This window comes from Corvus brachyrhynchos, unplaced genomic scaffold (assembly GCF_000691975.1).
Source record: "Corvus brachyrhynchos isolate BGI_N302 unplaced genomic scaffold, ASM69197v1 scaffold220, whole genome shotgun sequence".
Classification (NCBI taxonomy): domain Eukaryota; kingdom Metazoa; phylum Chordata; class Aves; order Passeriformes; family Corvidae; genus Corvus; species Corvus brachyrhynchos.
Genome location: NW_008236209.1, coordinates 4,893,471 through 4,911,520, shown reverse-complemented (window position 1 = coordinate 4,911,520; position 18,050 = coordinate 4,893,471). Strand labels below are relative to the sequence as shown.

General features: G+C 41.9%; 1 long non-coding RNA gene across 5 annotated transcripts in view; it reads right to left on the bottom strand.

Moving 5' to 3' along the window:
* Positions 1–18,050, bottom strand: part of LOC108448717 — a 77,298-nt gene continuing 59,248 nt past the window's right edge. For all 5 annotated transcript variants that reach the window (XR_001864698.1, XR_001864701.1, XR_001864704.1 and 2 more), the window contains one exon: positions 1–69. This is a non-coding gene — a long non-coding RNA (uncharacterized LOC108448717). The remainder of the gene's footprint in view (positions 70–18,050) is intronic.

The window sequence follows — 18,050 nt, the reverse complement described above, 5'->3', positions numbered from 1 at the left end:
GCCAGACATCTGAGAGCTCGGATGCTTCATTGCACAGTGTCAAAACCAGCAGAGGCACAGATTTGAAATCTGCATACGTGGACAAAAAGAGGGCGTATTTGAAATTAATTACAATTTCTAGGCACTACCCAGAGAACAATATTTACCCATAATAAGCATGCACCAAGGAATGGCGCATGTACTGCACAGTTTTTAGTGAAGCTGCAGTTTTCCACACTTGTGTCCAGGACTCCAAGGCTTAACCAGGACTTCTCATTTTATAAAAGCATTTAAAATAATTCTCTTCTAAAAAAACAAAAAATATCACTGATTTAAAGTCAAGCTAAAATGAAATGAAATGCAAGTGACCCCACTGGGGCTTTCTATGCTTGCAGTTGCATTTATCTACATCACACACAACACATCAGTTATAAAACATCCAACACATGAGTTATAAAACATCCCATAACTCTGTCTATGTGTTACAGCCTTACCTATAACCCCCATGGAAGTTATGGGAAGAAAAGGTAAACAATTTTGCAAGGGATTAAAAAAAAATTTGGTCTCACTCTGTATCAACTGTAGATAATGAAATAGGTGAAGAAATGTTTTCCTAATAAATATCCTCCTTGTACATAAATATAACAGTAAAGGAATGGGGAAACTGAGGAAAGAGGGGTGACCACTACAGGTGTAAATAAAAAATTAATTAATTCACACTGCTGCAAAATTTATTGTCATTGGTGAGGTGCTGGCACTGTAACCATCCTTTTATTTACCTCTGATTTAGGGGTTGTACCCTGTGAGCAATTTATAGCTGCTCATTTTGGAAATAAAAGTCCAAGCTACTTGACCCATTTCCCTGAGGATCCTGCAGTAGTAAGTGATGTCCAAGATGCTCCAGCTGACACCTCTCTATTCCAAGGTACCTCCATTTTTCCCAATCAAATCAGAACAAGTCTAATTAAAGGTAAACAAGAAGCTAAAGTGAGATGAATGTTTTGTAGGTGCTTCATGCTTCCCTACATTGATTAATAGATAACGAATTCATCCCTCCACCAAATTAGTTGACAAACCCTGCTGTAATTACTCCCTGTACATGATGATCTGTAGGCACGGGGAACTCCGGTAGGGACTGAGCTCCAGCTCCCTCCAAAGATATTTTGTGCTGGTTGGCTGCACCCACCAGGTATTTACATTCCTCAAATCTTGTGTTTGTATTCCAAGTTTCTCAATATGGTTTTCATTTGAAAATTAAAGTGGGGTGGTCACTCTTGCATGGAATGCCATTACTTGTGAATCAGGTTTGCAGCATGGGCAGCTGCCCTGGACTCTACTATTTCTTGGCTTTGGGAGTTTAATTTTTCCTTTTGTTTTCCCTATTGTTGTCCTGCACTTTGCTCTGTAAGTGAGCAGCAAATACAATTTTCTTCAGCTGTGGATGAAATTTTGTGAAAGCAGCGCATTTGCCACCTCAAAATCAACCCCAAAGCGATCCAGAAGACACCTGACCACTCCTACAGCAGAACACTACAAGAGAAAGGCACTTTGGGGGCTGCACCAAACATTGCCTGGCCACCATGGACCAGGCTGGAGGCATCCAGAGATGGGCTCCAACTTTTGGAGAACACATTGATCGAGTTATTTTTAAGAGTTTATTCTTAGAATAATTAGCAGTTATTAGGGTAGAAACCAGCAGCTGGAGAGGGGTGGATACAGGGCTTAGTCTCATTCATTGATTACTTTCCAGTTCAAGTTTTGCAAGGGGGATCCAGTCCTTGAGATGGAGATCCCTGTGCCGGAAAAATGGAAATCAATAAATCTATTCGGAAAAACATAATTTCATTTTGCTTCTTAACCAGAAATTGAGATATGCACATTTCTCCCTCCCTGCTTTTCCCTGACTTAAATATATCCTGTGTTATGTAAGTAATTGTTTTGAACCCACTCTAGGGCACAGCCAGAGACATGACTCCAATAACACATTATCAGTAAAACAAAGCAAAAGAGTTTCATGTCCCTGCTGGGTTTGTATATCCACTCTTAAATGAGCAGATTGTCTCATTATTCACCCTGATCTGGTCATTGTATGCTTAGTCACAGCTGTCACAACAGGTGCCCAAGCGGCCTCCCCCTCCGTGGCACTGCCTTTGCTCTCTGGAGTTTGTTGTGAATTCCTCTGGTGGCTTTGCTGTTCCCTCTCTGGCTCTTTCCAGGCTCACCTTCGTCATTCCTTCTGAAATCATCCAGGCTTGGCTGACTCTGGGTATAACAAACCTTCATCTTAGCCATCAGTTCTTTACAAGTCGGTGTTCCTCACCCCATCACGCAAAACCAGTTTATCCATCACCTTTGGCCATGGTTCTCTTGCCTGGACTTTTCCCACCTTCCTTGATACCTCCAGTGACCACTTCTCCTCATGGAATTAGGTATTCCTGGGCTAGGCAGGGCTAGGGGCTGATTCCTCCACTAGACCAGATCATGCCAAGAGACAGCAGGAGTCTCCAGTGAGTTGAGAATTTCCACAGGCTCTTGTCCAACATTATATTTAACAAGAAAATTCTTTGAAAACAGCTTTTAAGCCCCAAGATATCATCTCCTCCCTTTTATTTCTCTTTAACGTCCTTCAGTGGTGGTTTGGGGTTCCCAGGGTTGAGTGCAGAGCTGCTCCCCTCCTGTTCCTCTGCTCTCACTGCAGATTTATGCATCACATTTTCCCACTGAGCTTAGCACTCACTGGGGATCTTTTACTGCCGAAAATCCTGTGAGTTCTTCAATTATCAGCACTGTGCCACTGTGCACTAACAAACTTTATCTGATACAGCAGCATATCAAACATTTTTAGCTCTGTAACAAGTGTTTTCTTAGCTGGAAGCAAATCTCCTCTGATATTAAAGTACCTCCAAATAAAGAGACAATTTTATGTGAATCTTCTTTCTATTGTCTTCAAGGAATATATTGCAGGTTGAGGGCAAAATATACACAATTCAACCTCTTCTGTGTTCTGTAGGCATCAGAATTTAGGGCCTAATTCCTGAAATCCATCACTCCCACGGAATTCCAAAGGCTGGTGAGGGAGATACTAGACTGAAAGCCAGGAATGTAACCTGTATCAATCCCCTGCTGCACTGAAAAGATTTCTATAATTTTCCTTCAATAAAATTACAAAGGAGCAAGGAAAATATCCAGCTTTTGATTTACAGAAAAAATAAATTCAGTGCACTACTGCTACCATTTGTTTTCTCTCTGAAAACCCAGAGTTAGGGGCTAAAACAGGCACTTCTATCTCAAATTTCATCCATTTGGGATTGAAATCTTTTTTCTTCATAATTTTCTCTTCTAGCCCTGAATTTCCTGTCCTGCAGCACAGGATATCCCTACAGAAACCCAACTCCTTACAGCTGAGAACCAAGTTTTACCAAAATCTTCAATGCATTGCCACCATTTTAAATGCAATTTATTGCCTGAAAACCAAAAGTAGAGGCAGTGTCATCTTCATTCAGATTTCTCTTGGTCACCTACACTTTAAATAATTCATCCTCTCTGTTGTTACTCTTTAAAGCTCTTTGGTAGTATTAATTAGCATGGGGAGCTAAATTGACTTAAATTCTTGCTGCCTTAAAACTGAGTTGGGAATTCATTCCTCTCTTATTCTCCCTCTTTCCCATGTTACTTAAAAAACAAAATAATTATTTCTGGTGTTTGTGGCTCGACCCTTTCCAGGATGGGGAGTGCCCCAGGCTGGCATTGGGTCATCTGCTAAACTAAACAAGAGCAGCAGTACCTGAAAGCACCTAAATGAGGGTATGGACTGATGGTCAAGAGAACATAAATCTACAACAAACATAAAGAAATTTAGAGGGGTGAATTAATCAGAGAGCTTATTTGAGGGGGAACAAATCAGAACAGAAAGTTGGTATCCTACAAAATCAGCAGTGCCAAGGATCTGAGGCAAAGGAGCTTGGCCACTGCTTTGTTTTTGGTCTTTATTGGGGTTTTTGGTACGGGTGGTGGTAACAGTTTTTTTTTACCTTGTTCTGATTGCTTTATTTCACGGCTTTGCTTAACCTATTTTCTCCAAAAATCATTGACCAGGATAAAAGAAACCTCGATTGCTCCAGACATCCCTTCACCAAAGGGAGCAGGACACAACCCCTCCCATGGGGCAGAAAGCAGGATTTTTGAACCCACTCTCATTTTTGGCATTTCTATCCTTATAAAACCTTTATCTTCTTGATTATTAAGCTCTCCCTATTCAAAGATCCCAAAAAGGTGGCTGTGCCACCTACCCAGCCTGGAGTTCAAGGCCTTTATGGCTGAGGAGACATTTTAGAGCATAATAACAACACAAAATCTTTATCAAAGATTGTCAGAGAGCTGGAATTACCAGTGGCTATCAGTCAATAATTGTTAGAGTACGTGATGGATAAGGGATAACCCTTCCCAAGCAATTCTGCTGTGGGAATGAGAAAAGCAGCTGGAAGGAATTCATAACAAGAACCTCGCAGAGCCCAGAGAAATGTGATGTATAAACAGATTATTATTTCCTGTGGATATTGATGATAAATGGACTGGATTTGGTATGTCTGGGAAATATCACCACCCTCTAAGCCACCTCAGCTCCCTGTGGCTGAAGGCAAAAAGCTCTCCTGTAACTTATGAGAACTTGGACAAGAAAGCACTGAATATCTGGGTTGTTAGAAATACAAAAGTTGCACATTCCTCTTGCACATTTTTCATTTAATTAGTATTTCCTGCGGGCTTTCAGCGTAATGAGTCATTGATTATTGCAAGGAGTGCTTTGTAGGGTAAATTAATTCATTTAAGAGAAACAGTAAGAAGTGTTAAGTAGCTGGATAAATAAATAAAAGGCAAAGTGTTTTGGTCATTTGGTTGCAAGTCAGGCCCAGGAGACCCCCATTTCTGAAATCAGCTACTCAGTGAGCACACCACTACCTGCCCTCCTCCTTCCTTATCTTTACCTGTACCTACATCTGTTATAAAATATGAAAAATCTCTACAGATAAAGCAAAAATAAAGAAAACTCTGTTCCTCTGCTGAAACTCAGATTACCTTTAACAATATGATAGCTAATTACATGAGAAAATATATGCAAAAAATGGATTTTCCATTTAATTTAGAGAAAACTTCTATTTGCTACATGTTCATTTTGAGTAATTAACAGAATTTCTGATAAGAAAAGAAAGCAGAAAGAGTACATTAACATTTATGGCCAAAAAGAGAAAAAGGTGATGTTTGGAAGAGTTGGTTGTAATTGTGACAGTACTCTTAAAACATGGACATGGGGCAGGACTAAGGATATTTAAGGATATATTACGTGGCTTTTCACAGGGTTTCCAAAAAGATGATATTCTAAGGAAAAAGTCATCGAAACAAGAAACCTGTTCAGTGCAAACAAAGATGGAAAAGGAGTAATTTTCCTCCTTGGGACATCTCTGATTCTTCTTTAGCTGAAGACATATCAGGTATTTATCAATATATTTATGCAGGGTGGGATTTACCAACCCAGTCAGCAACTGGTTTTTGAGAATTCCACACAGGGGAAATAAAAAACCAATATAATTCCTCATGACCTTACCTTGAGCCCATTCCCACCACAAATGAGCCTGGATCATGAAAGATTTGGCGCTGCTAAAATATGGGTTACAGTTTGTGAAGATCCCAAACTCCCTGCAGTGTTAAACTCCATAAATTCAGGGGAAATGTTGCCTCGTATTTGGACTGAACAGGGAGCTACAACATCCACACATATTGTGGTTCCTTTGGTGGTTTTTATTGTTGAGAAGGGTTCCCAATGTGCTGGGAGGAAATTTATTTCCATTGGTCACGTTTTGTCCCTGCAAAACCTGCCTTTTTCTGCTTCCAGCCTTGGGAACTGAATTTTAAGTGTTGGCCAGAAACATGCCATGAACACCCAAGCACAGAAACAATCACCTCAGCTTTCAAATATTTCTTCGATTCACACCACGAAGAAAGAGAGAAAAAAAAACCTTTATACAGGAGATTATGCCTAGAAATCACAATCCAAGCAGGCGAAATGGTAAATTCGAGAAGTAAATTAGTCATTTATAATATGCACTCAGATCTAGCCTGAGATGTGCTATTAACTCATTTTAAGCTGCAAAACTCTGGGGACAAGAGCCATATTTTCCATGTTGGGACTTGCAGAGTCAAATTTAAACCCATTAATGGTACTCACCAAGCACCAGTGCTCCGAGGTGGCCTCACTGAGCAAGGCAGAGCAAATTCCCTTTATCCAAGGTCCTTCCTCCTGTGAGGAACAGTTATCAGGCTACAGAAAAGCTGAATTAAAGACTTCAATTTAAAATAGGGTGTGCAAAAAGTAGCAAGGAGTCCTTCCCTCCCTGGAGATCCCTGCTTTCCCAACGAACAGACGGATTATAAGGAGCCATTGTGTATTATTTTCTGCTGGTAAACGACTTCATTCCCATTCTGCAATACTTCAGTGGACATTCCAGCTTGGGGACAGATCTCCAGCTGGACTAACTCAGCCCTGCTCAGCGTGTCCAGGCACGGAGCCTCTCCCAGGGAACACAGGGAGCTCAGGGAGTTTCATTGCGTGGCTTGAAAGAGATGGGAAAGAAAGGTGCCTTTCCAACATCAGCAGACAGGTGAGTAGGAATGTATTTACAAACATGGATTTTGGGGTGACTTCAATGACAGAAGTTTACTTACTGAGAACTCACGAAGTTGGGGGTGTCTCTGAGAAGAATGCAGAGGTGGGGAGGCCCTGGCACAGGTTGCCCAGAGAAGTTGTGGCTGGTCCATCCCTGGAAGTGTTCAAATCCAGTTGGATGGGGTTTGGAACAACCTGGTCTGGTAGAAGGTCCCTGTCCACAGCAGGAGAGCTGGAATGAGGTGATCTTTGAGGTTCCTTTTAACCTAAACCATTTTGTGATTCTATGATTTAGATTTTTGACCTGGGACTGATGCTGCTGAAGTTAAAATGGTTGTTGACATCAGGCTTTCCCCCCCAGATCTGTTTGATTAGTAAAAATAATCATAGAATCATACAACAGTTTGGGTTGGAGGGGACCTTAAGGATCACCTAATAGCAGTATGCAGTGAGAATGTTCACAAAAAGAGCTGAGTTCTGCCCTATTATTATCTTCGTAAAATATTTTTTATTTTCCAGAAATTGCATATGTTGATCCTTGCAATGCCTTACAAATAATGCATTTATCCATCATTTAAACCGTACATTATAATTTATAGGTTAGTTATTTTATTTTGGTGTCAATCAAAGTGGGAAGCTGTATGAAAGAACTTAGCTTAGGAGAAAGAGATTTTTCGTGATAAGCTTTAATAAACTAACAATGACATTATAAGAGCTATCAGAGAAAAACCTGCCATCTAATAATAAGCTTGTTCCTGTTTATTTAAATGCTCCACTTTGTGCTTGTTTGTAAAAAGTTAATCATTACAGCAAAGTTCAACCTGTGGAAATAGGTGAGCCTGCTCTGGCTAAAACCTGCAGCACTGAGCAGTGAAAAGGGGATTGGAGATTTCAGCTCTTTTTATTGCAGGATAAAACATCCTTCTGGAGATGCATGGGATGCTTTGCCCAAATAACTCCTGCATTAGGCAGGATGAGGATGGTCCCTGTCCCAGCAGAGCCCTGTGCAACCCGACCTCAAACATTTCCAGGGATGGGGCACCCACCACCTCCCTGGGCAGCCTGTGCCAGTGTTTTGTAAAGGGATTTCCTCCTAAATGTGTCTTGCCCTTACTCCACCAGGCTGGAAGCTCCAGTAGCTCCCAGGGATGGTCCTGCTGGGCAGTCACCTGCTCACTTGCATTCTGCAGACTAAAATACATTCAAAATTTATTCATCAAAGTTGTTCTTGAGGAACCAGCTCTCCCAACATCCTGAACCCCAAAACATATCCATGTTCTCTGATCCCAGGGGAGCACGTTCATCCTGACTGCTCCTATCCAAAGCTTCCCAGCAGGGACAAAGCAGGATGCCCTGACTCCCAGAGGTTGCTCAAACACTCTGTGCCTCCTGTGCCATGGAGGTTAAACTCTGACACTCCTGAGTACATGGCAGAGCCCTGCCAGCTGCTGATAAATGAGATTTCAGGATGGGCCATGTTAAATCATGGATATGTGGACTTGTTACACCCTCTCCTGCTGTGACCCAGCCAGCCACGGCCATATGGAGTAGTGGGAGCACTGCTGGCCACACTCACTGATGGCCTCGGGTCAGCTTTGGCAGCAGCCCTGGCCAGAGCCCCTCCATAAATCACACACTAAACTCGTGTCTCCGGCCATCTGGAAGGCTCCCAGCTGGACCATGGGCATGGATCTCACACCTCTTGGCACTGTGGTGGTGGGCAGTGGCAGCATGGGATGCTGAGTGTTCTCCATGGGAATGGGATGTTCTCCATGGGAAAGGAATGCCCTTGGAGCAGTGCAGGACACCAGCCCAAATCATCCCAAGACCTAAACAAACCCTGGACTTTCCACCACCCTGCAGAGGAATGAGTCCCCCTCACCTGACATCAGCATTTTGTCATACAGGTGTCTGGAAAGCAAAATTTCCTCTTTTGAAGACGAAAACCCCTCTTAGCCCCACCTCTTCCATAATTTTTCCTGTCTAGAGCAAATTGTTGTTGCTGCTGGTGCTGCTTTCCTGCAGAAAGGAGCAGGTTAACCTGTGTCATGTAGAAATAACATTTGCCTTCTTCCCTCCAGATGGAAACTCTTTGGTTTCTGCTATCACTAAACACACAACTAAATCAAGATACGATCTGCTAACATATTCAAAATGATGTTTGGCCTGAATATTTTTTTAGCTTCAAACATCAATTTCATTTCATAATGAATACATGCTTCATCTCATAACATTTCATTTTTCATACATTTAGCAAAATTGCTTAACTGATACTTTTTTTTTCCCAAACAGCTTTATTCCTACACTAAAGACATGCAAATCAGACTTGCACTCTTATATAATGTGCAGAATTCCCTACTGTTGGTTCAATTGCTAAATTATAAAATATTCATAATAACTATATTTTTTTACAATATTAATTTGGTATCCTGACTTTTTTTGTGGAAAGCACATTAAGATACACAAGCAGAATTTTACAGGTTTCTCTGTTCAATGATTTTCATTTTTATTTGCTCTGCTCTCCAGAGGGGAACCTCCCCAGCACCCGCCACGTGCTCCACATCCCGGGAATGTTATCAGGAACGCCGGCGAGGCACATCCAGCCTCACTTCCTAAGCCTAATGCCCTTTGCAATTCTTGTCTGAGCAGTTGTTAGCTGAAGACAAGACGACTTATTTCCATTCATTCCCTGCATAATCCACCTTATGAATTTCCACCTCACCTACCCGCACAGCCAAGGAGCCAGAAATACAAAATATTTCCCACTGTGTTTTAAGCCCACATCCTCCTGGATACACGATAAGAGCTTAATAGCTTTGACGCTGCACTGTTTTCATATTCATGCCTAAGTTATGGATACAGCAACAGATCAGCACTTCTTTGTGCTTGGCATTGGCTCTGCTTCGCTGCCTTAAACTGTCTGAGTCAAGGCCACGTTTTAATGCCATAGAGCTCTATTCAAATACCAGTATGACCACATTTTAAAAGCCACCCTGTACCACTTCATTGCCGCAGATGTCCTTTACATCTGGCAAGGGCCGTTTCTCTGCATGTCAACAGTAATTCAGTTTAACAGCTGTCTCTTTTGACAAGCTTAGTGTCAGACTCTAAAATGACAGGGTGACAGTTTTCCTTTTCTTTAACAGAACATAGTGCAAATTAACTGTTTGAATGCAGGAGCACCGAACGCCTCCCGAATACAGTTTGGAGTCAAGGGAATAGGACTGGGAATTGTTGGTATTAACAACCCAAACTGGAAGCCTGTAAGGTCTGACAAATCCTGGCACTGCCCCTGGAACTGAGATTTTCACCTGAAATCAAAGTGTTCAGCATCCAGAAAACCTTAAATTGAGTTGAAGTAGATGTCGGATGGAAACACTGGGTGTTTGGACACTGGCATGATGAGTGATTTTCCTGAACTGCATAAAGACACAGGCCAGTATTCCATGTACTTAGTTAACATGCTTGTTGATACAGCAACTAAAGGTACCCCATGTCTCTGCTTTCCAACATCACTCCATACACACAGGTTTCCCACAAATTCCAGGCCTCCAAAAACACCTCAGTATAATTTCTGTAGGATTACGACTGTTCCTGGAATAATACTGTACATCTTCGTGACTGAACCCTTAAACAGCAAAACCAGCTTGTGGACAGCAACAAAGTGCCACCATGATTTATGAACCACCAATAAATGCTACCAAGGCACTGCTTTAATCTGGTGCAAGAGTGATCTTTATGAGGGTGCTTGTATTAGGCTCACATAAAAGCGAATCAAAGGAATATAAACCTTACACTATGTGTATTTAAACCATGTACTGGTGGCAGCTGTACACTTGTGTCCTTGTTCTCCAGGACTGAGAAGTGAGGGTGGAAGATGCCTCCCCAGTTCAGTTCTTGGCCAACCTCAAAGTGACTGCAGTGACACTTGATTCTATCTCACACAACTTGTTTTAAAGAACTAAGAAAGCCTTTCCGCTGTTTGTTCCTGGGTAAACAGGTACAGCTAAAGCACCACAAAAAAAGAATAACCAACAAAAATCAAACAGGTTGAAATGAAACCAAGCGTAATATTGAAATGCCTTTAGTAATTTGTAAAAGTAAAAAGTAAATTGCTTTTGTTTGCTTAATGTTGTCACAAGGAGGAATTTTTCTTACCAAAGTGGCAGAACACTGGCACAGATTTCTCAGAGAGGTGGAAGATGCCCCATCCCTGGAAACATTCAAGGTTATCTTGGACAGGGCTCTAAGCAACCTGGTCTAGCTAAAGATGCCCCTGCTCATGGCAGGGGGGTTGGACTGGATGGCATTTAGGGGTCCCTTCTGCCCCGAACCATTCTCTGATTCTATGATAAATATTTGTATGTAATACCCGTGATTACAACATGTGGCCACCTCATGATATTTAGAACAATTCACACTCAAATACCTACAAATACCTCTAAAAGCCATGCTCATTTTTGTCAGTTGGAACAGAGATTTCCCTTTCTCAGTCTCACTACACAGCCCAGGTCCTCCTCCTTTATTCAGCCCAGTTGATCATGACCTGCAGGAGTCACTTATTGTCCACCACTCTGTATCCAGGTCTCTCCTACAGCAAAACCTGTGTCCCTGTGCTGCAGGGGCTGGGACAGAGACGCTGACAGTGCCACCTCCCTCCCCGCTGCTTTCTCACCCACACACCACGTGTGCTTATTTCCATATCCCGAGAATTCGTACTTTCATAGCCAGAGGTGAGTCTCTGCAAAGGGAACACGTTGCTGGGGTTTTATTAATATATCATGAAGCTCAGTTAGCTGCAAACACATATTTTTAGCACAACATCAGCCCCAAGGGACGTGCAGGTCGCTGCCTTTGGAGGGGTGGGTTGTTATTGCTATTGCACTTAGAGCTCAGCTACACAAAACATAGAGTATCACCTTAAATACTTCATCTCCCTAAAATTTCTCACATGCCTGGAACACTAATAATTCTATAACTTAAGCTGAACAGAGTACTATTCAGCTGTAAATTTTGTGGCTACCCTCTCCACCTCTTATGAAGTGTGAAAAGAGGCTTCATATCTGTCAGTCTTTGCTCAGAAATGACTTTCGCTGATTACTTAAACTTTCGTTAAATAAGCTTTCCACAAGCTGTAAAAACAGAACACAGTAGGGAAAAAATTGGCTCTCTTTTAAAAGTGCTGTAAAGTCTCTTTTTGAATGAGTAATTAGAAATGTGTAAACTCTTTTATGGATATGTGAGAAGCACACACAAAAAATTTGACATTCCATGCAAGTATTTCTGTGTGCTATCAGATTTCATTGTATTTCACAGAGACCCAAACTATACAGGCCCAAAATACACATACATTAGTGGACATGGGTTATTTGCCAAGGAGGAATTTACATACAGTACAAGTAAAACATCCTAATTTAAATCTACGACAATGGATACTCACATTCTTAAAGAGAAATCAGAGCTGTTTGTCTTTCCTCTCATATTTATACAGATTGCAAAGCTGTTGACAGAGCACGATTTGAGCTGGGCCTTTCCAACTGCTTACTGTTATTTTTATTGCCATTGTCAGCTATCTTTTCCATATCAAGAATTAAGCTTAGATGAAGAGGTTCTGATATCCCAAACCCATACAGGAACACCCAGGTGGTCAGGCAGGGAGTGGCAGTGACAGACCCCAAGTCCCACTGCTGGTCCTCGTCCCCTTGAAATTCCCAAACCTCTTTAGTTAAACCAAGTTTCCATCTCCATTTCCCACACACACACAAGCTGCCCATCCCCAAACCAGACTCTGCAGATGCTCTGCAACCTCCTTATACCTTCATTTTTTAGGGCCCTTTCCCTCCCTTAAAACTTGCATTATTTGTGCGGAAAACTTGCTTTGCCTCCGAGCCTCATGCTCAGCTCCGTGGCAGGGGGTGAGCATCTCATCTCCAAAGAAGTGAAAGAAAGGCAGAGATGAGAGGAGATGGGTGGTACCCCTGTGTGATTTCCCACCTCCCTGGGAGAGGGCACAGGGCATCTCGGGGCCACGGAGCTGGAAAGCATCCCACCTCCAAACTGGTAGGATGTTTGCTCGGGGATGTCCCGCTGGGTACACGTACTGTGCACTATAAATAGTAATGTCTTCCATGCTCCTCTCAATGGAGAAATCTGCAGGAGGGGAAATAGTCTCAAATCTGTGTCATTTTCAAGGCAAACAGAGCCAGCCTCATTCCCTCCTCGGCAGGGAAGCCGGAGGTAGGGGGTACTCACCCCCAACCCTGTGGAGTTGGGAAAAAGCAGGGCCCAGCTGAAGACTCTGGGGGTGAAGAGCTGCTGCACCACCCACTCCCAACCTTTCCATCCCAGTATGTCCCACGGGTATTTTCCTTCCCCTCCATGAGCAAACTCAGCCCCTCTCCCAGGAAAATGGTGGTCATTGCAAAAGGTTTAGGGGGTGATATGAGCAGGTGGCATTAACTACTCCCCAAAGCATCTCTGCTGGAGGGGACTGCCAGATGCTGCTCTCCTTCTGAATCCCACAGATTTCCAGCATGGAAATGGTGCTGAGAAGAGCAAAGAGCACTGCAGTGCTCTCTCCCCTGAAGATATTAGTAAAATATCTCTCCCAGTAAAGATATTATGGTTGTTATTATTATTTTAATCCCCCCAGAGAGTGATCTGTATCCCACCTGCAAAGGCCAATAATCCTGTTGGTAGCAGAGCAATGCCCCTGCTCCTGCTTCTCACCACTGCTCCGAGCCAGTTCTCTGGCAAAACATCCCCAGGCCCAATTTGGTGCCAAGTCTGTTATAAAACCAACCACGGTGCAAATGTTTTCAAGGAGAAGAACAAAAGTATGAGAAAGGAAAAGGCTTCACACATCTTTAGCATGGAGAATGTATTTAGTGCTCCCAGAACCTATTACATGGGGTGATCCAGGCAATTTATTGTTTTGTCAATACCTTTTATTTTGATTTAATAACTTACAAACCCCACGGTCTATCTGTAGCACAGCCTCAACTTTCTTTACACAACCCCACTTAACTTCCAAACACTTTAACTTTCAGGTCAAATCTCTGTCATATTGATAAATGGGTCTATTTAAATTTTTATCACCAAAGAATTCTCCCTGGTGTCTTTTTCACTATCAGATTTCATGCCCAAAAAACCAGGATACTTATTATTTTCTGTTATCCACCACACAGGAGAAGAGTCGTTGCAGAAAGCCCATATGTGGTGGGGAAACAGCTGTAATTTGTCTGCAATAGTCTCGTTCCTACAGACATTTCATACAGAGGGTGGTGCAATATTTGCAAGAATACTGTGTAAAAACAGGGGAAAAAGCCCAATATGGCACACATACACTAAATTCAGTCTGCCCTGTCTGTGTATTTTACCCTCCCAAGGCATTTCTGCGCACAATGTAGAGGCCCTGGGCAAACTTTAATCTGATTTGGCCATTGCTTCATTAAGCAGACTAAGAAAAACTGCTACAAAGTCAACAGATTTTTAGATATTATTAGAAATAATCACCTGGTTTTCCTGCCAATAATTAGGACCGAAACGACAATCCTTATAGCCCTAAGTAGGCTATGTATGTGTTTAACCTCTCCTTTAAATGGCATTAAAAGCTGAATTCAGTGGCTACTGTAAAGATAGTAAAAACAGATACTGCAGGAATAGAGAAGTGTTTAATGACAAGTCACAAAGAGTTCTACTGAAAGGAAAGCAAGAGCAAGAAAGGTTAAATAAACAGAACCCACAGTGCCTCCCATCTTTCTTACATTACCTTTCAATAACTCTAAGGGAAAATTTCTACTAGCCATGATTTGATTTCCCAGATTTGTGCATTAAATATTTACTTCTAACTATAAACTTATAGGAGACTCAAACAAAAACTAATTTGCATTATTAATGATGCAAGAAATGTGATGCTTAGTCCCTTAAGATTCATAATAAAGCAGGAAATGTTAGAGATTTACTTTCTTTTTCATTTTGAAAGGCAAGTTAAAGCGATAAAACTTATTTAATTAACAGAGAGTCTATTTATGAATTAGTTGTTTCTGCCAGCAAGAATGTTTTTTTTAAAAAAAACTGTCTGAAACGAGGCTGAGACTACAAAGAGTCCATTTTCAGCTTGGGAGTCTCAAGGGAAAAATCAAAGGGTTTCTTTCTTTCAACAGTTTGGGTGAGATGATATTTTGAGATGTTGACAGCTGCCAAACTGCAGAACCAGTGAAGAACTACCAAATTGAAGTCGTTTTTATCTTTTTGAATTTTCCTCAATATTCAGCTCAACTTCCTTTAACAGCTCATGACTGAAATTTCTGCTCGGTTAAAGGGTTTTTTCCCTTCCTTCAGGGCTCGTGTCGACTGCTCTGGGCCAAACATGAACTCTCTCTCTTCTAAAATCAACCATCAATAATAGAGAACCAGTATTATTACTCCTAGTAGTGTTGCTCTTTTAGTAATGCATTAATTGGCATCCTTTTCTCCCTCATGTGCCCAGTGTGGAACCAAATTTCAGTGGTTCATCATCTTTATCGTCACTGAATTTTCTCACTCTGTTTACTTACAAGATATTAGCAAAACAGAACTAACAGTCCTTAATAAACAGGGTAGAATTAAAAGTCAACATTTACAGCTTGTTTTCTCCTTTTCTGACAGAAGCTGTTTATAAGATTCAAGCCAGCCTTTAGTTAATATAATAATAGCAATAATTATAGTAATAATAATTAATAATAATAACAATAAACAATGCTTGCCATGTGGCTCAGAGTAGTCTTAATTTTCCGTTTTCTCGCTAGCTCCTGTTTCCACTGCTAAAGCCTCCCCTCCTTTTCTAACCCTTTCATTTGTGTTAGTCCCATGGCCAAACTTGTGGTGGTTTCTCCTCTGCCTCAGACATCTGTCCCACGTTTCCTCTTAAAACCTCTTGCCCCAGATAATCTGTGCTTATTTTGTCTTCACCACATATTCGTTGACCAAATCAAAGTGGAACAAACCCATTCCTCTCATTGTTCAAGGTTTCAGCCTCAGCTGCATCCTCCACTTCAGCTTCATTGACTGCTTCTGCTGCCTTCTTCCCTCTCACTGTCACATCTGTGACCTGAAGAAAAGCACTTTCATCTTCCTCCAAGCTACCATTTCTTTCTAAACGTGTCCTTTAAGGTCTGTCCAAGGTGTTCCTCTGTCCCCTGTCACCTCCTGGGCAGCCTTCCTTGACGAGACTCAGGTGGCCCCACCTCATTTCAGTTTGTTCCCACCAAAACCAGCTCAGGCAACCCCAGACTGAGCAAGGAGCAAGTCCAGAGTTGTGTTCCAGGAGGGGAGGGGCACAGGCTCTGGCACTGCTTTAGCACATCCAGCTTCTGATGTGTTTTGTCTTACAACACTGAGCATGAATGAGCATCTTCTGAGCCTGATCCCCACGCAGATACAGAGGAATTTCTGGAATCCTGCAACCTACCAAACCCTGCTCTGCCTTGTGAGATCTGAGGCAAATATTATTTGGAAATATCAAGAGTGGGCTCTGCCGGCACAAACACCTCAGAATTTGGATTACCTGCACTTTGGGACACTTTCTTATAAGAAAACAATCCCAACTTGATATTTAAGTTAAAAATGTTTCAAGAATAGAGGTTCAAGTATTGATCCCTGCAGACATTGGATAGCTTTAAAAAAGGGGGTTTTATGAATTATCATAAGAGTTCAATGCCCAGCAAAGGCAGTGGAATAGAAGAGAATATCCCCAGCTGTACCACAGACCTGCTCTCATGAGTGACCTAAGGACTAATTCACAACTACATGATCAATTAGAAAGGATTTATATAAATAATTTTTTTTTAAAAGCTTTTTACTGCAGACTCTTTTGGGAGAGTTCCTGTCAACACTAAAGAAAAACATTCTCCCCTTTCCAGGGGACCCTCCCACACCATTATGCTCCTAAACTGGTGAGACACAATACACAAAGTCTTCCTTAACGCTGCAAATAAATAAAATATAGATATAAATACAAAGATTATTAATCTAACGCTATTTTAGGATTAAGAAGCCACATGAAGACTCTCCAAGTGATGCCTCTAACTCAGCAAATGCAGATCCAACTGGGCAGCCCACACAGGCCAGGTGAGTGTCCAGGGGTGAACCCAGCCTTGCCCACTGGACTCATTAATTGATTTTGTTAATATCCTCAGAGGCTGACCCTTTGTTAGCACAGACTTGAAGCAGAGCAGTGCATCTCCCCAGGGCCAGGAGAAGCTCCCCATGGCCAGCAGCAGGACAGAGCACCACTGGATCCCAACATTCCACAGCAACAGGAATCCAAGCTGTGTTCGCCTCCCCTTCATCCCCTGCCCTGCTCTGGACATTTCCATTTGAAACCAGGATCTGTCACTCCCCCAAAACAGGTATTTTTCTTTTCTGTTTGAACCTGAATGAAAAAAACCTGAATCCCCGGGTGTCTGACATCAAAGTGTCATAGAAGGGAACTACTGGGATGGCATTGTGGCATTAATGCTGCACTAGAAAGGAAGAGCAGATGGGCAGCAAGGAAGCAAATCCTGTTGAAATACGATTAAGTGACACTGAAGATAAGGAAAACCATGAAAACTAAAGGGCAGGTAAGGAGATTTTAAGTGCAATATAAAAGGGGATTTGTGGCACATGTAATTCTTCCTTTAAATGTTTATTAAACATAGATTTTTTTGCCTCTCAATTATAGTTACAGATCATTTTGTTTCTCTCTTTGCTGTCTACAGGGATTAGGCAAAGCTGAAGGTTCTTGGTGCTTTTCTATCTACCGGATGTTTGTTTTATTCTCTCTTACAAAATACATTGCCAATTACAGATGAAAACAGGAGACATAAAGGGAAGAATGTGCCATAAAGTATCTCCAGCATTCCCAGAAAAAAGCCCAGGATTTCCTGGAAGACGATGGTTTCATTGCAACCACACTCCAAATCAAGATTTATCCATCTCCATCTTTGACCAGGCCAATCTGGTTTCTGATCATCTTGTTTCTTACCTGTTGTCTGCCAAATTAGAGTCTTCTGTAAGTATTATGGGATGGAGAATGTTGATTTTTTTTTTTTTAATCTACTTTTAAATTATTTGTGCTGATGCAATCAGTCACACCTTTCAATAAATTACTAATTGTGGGCGAATCCTCGTTCTCAGCACCAACAGAAATAGGTTTTGTTCTCACATCCCTGTACATGCCCACGGCCACCAAACCCAGCCCTTGCTGTGCCAGTTTTCCTGGGAGCTCATTTACAGCCCTAAGTGACCCAGAACATCCTGACCTCCTGCTTCCTGGTGGGACAACCTGCTCCAGAGATGGCCCTTCATTCACGTGGTGCTGCTTCATCTCAGCATTTCTAATTTTTCTTCTGCCTCCCAGAGAAGATGATTTAATTGAGTCTTTAAATTC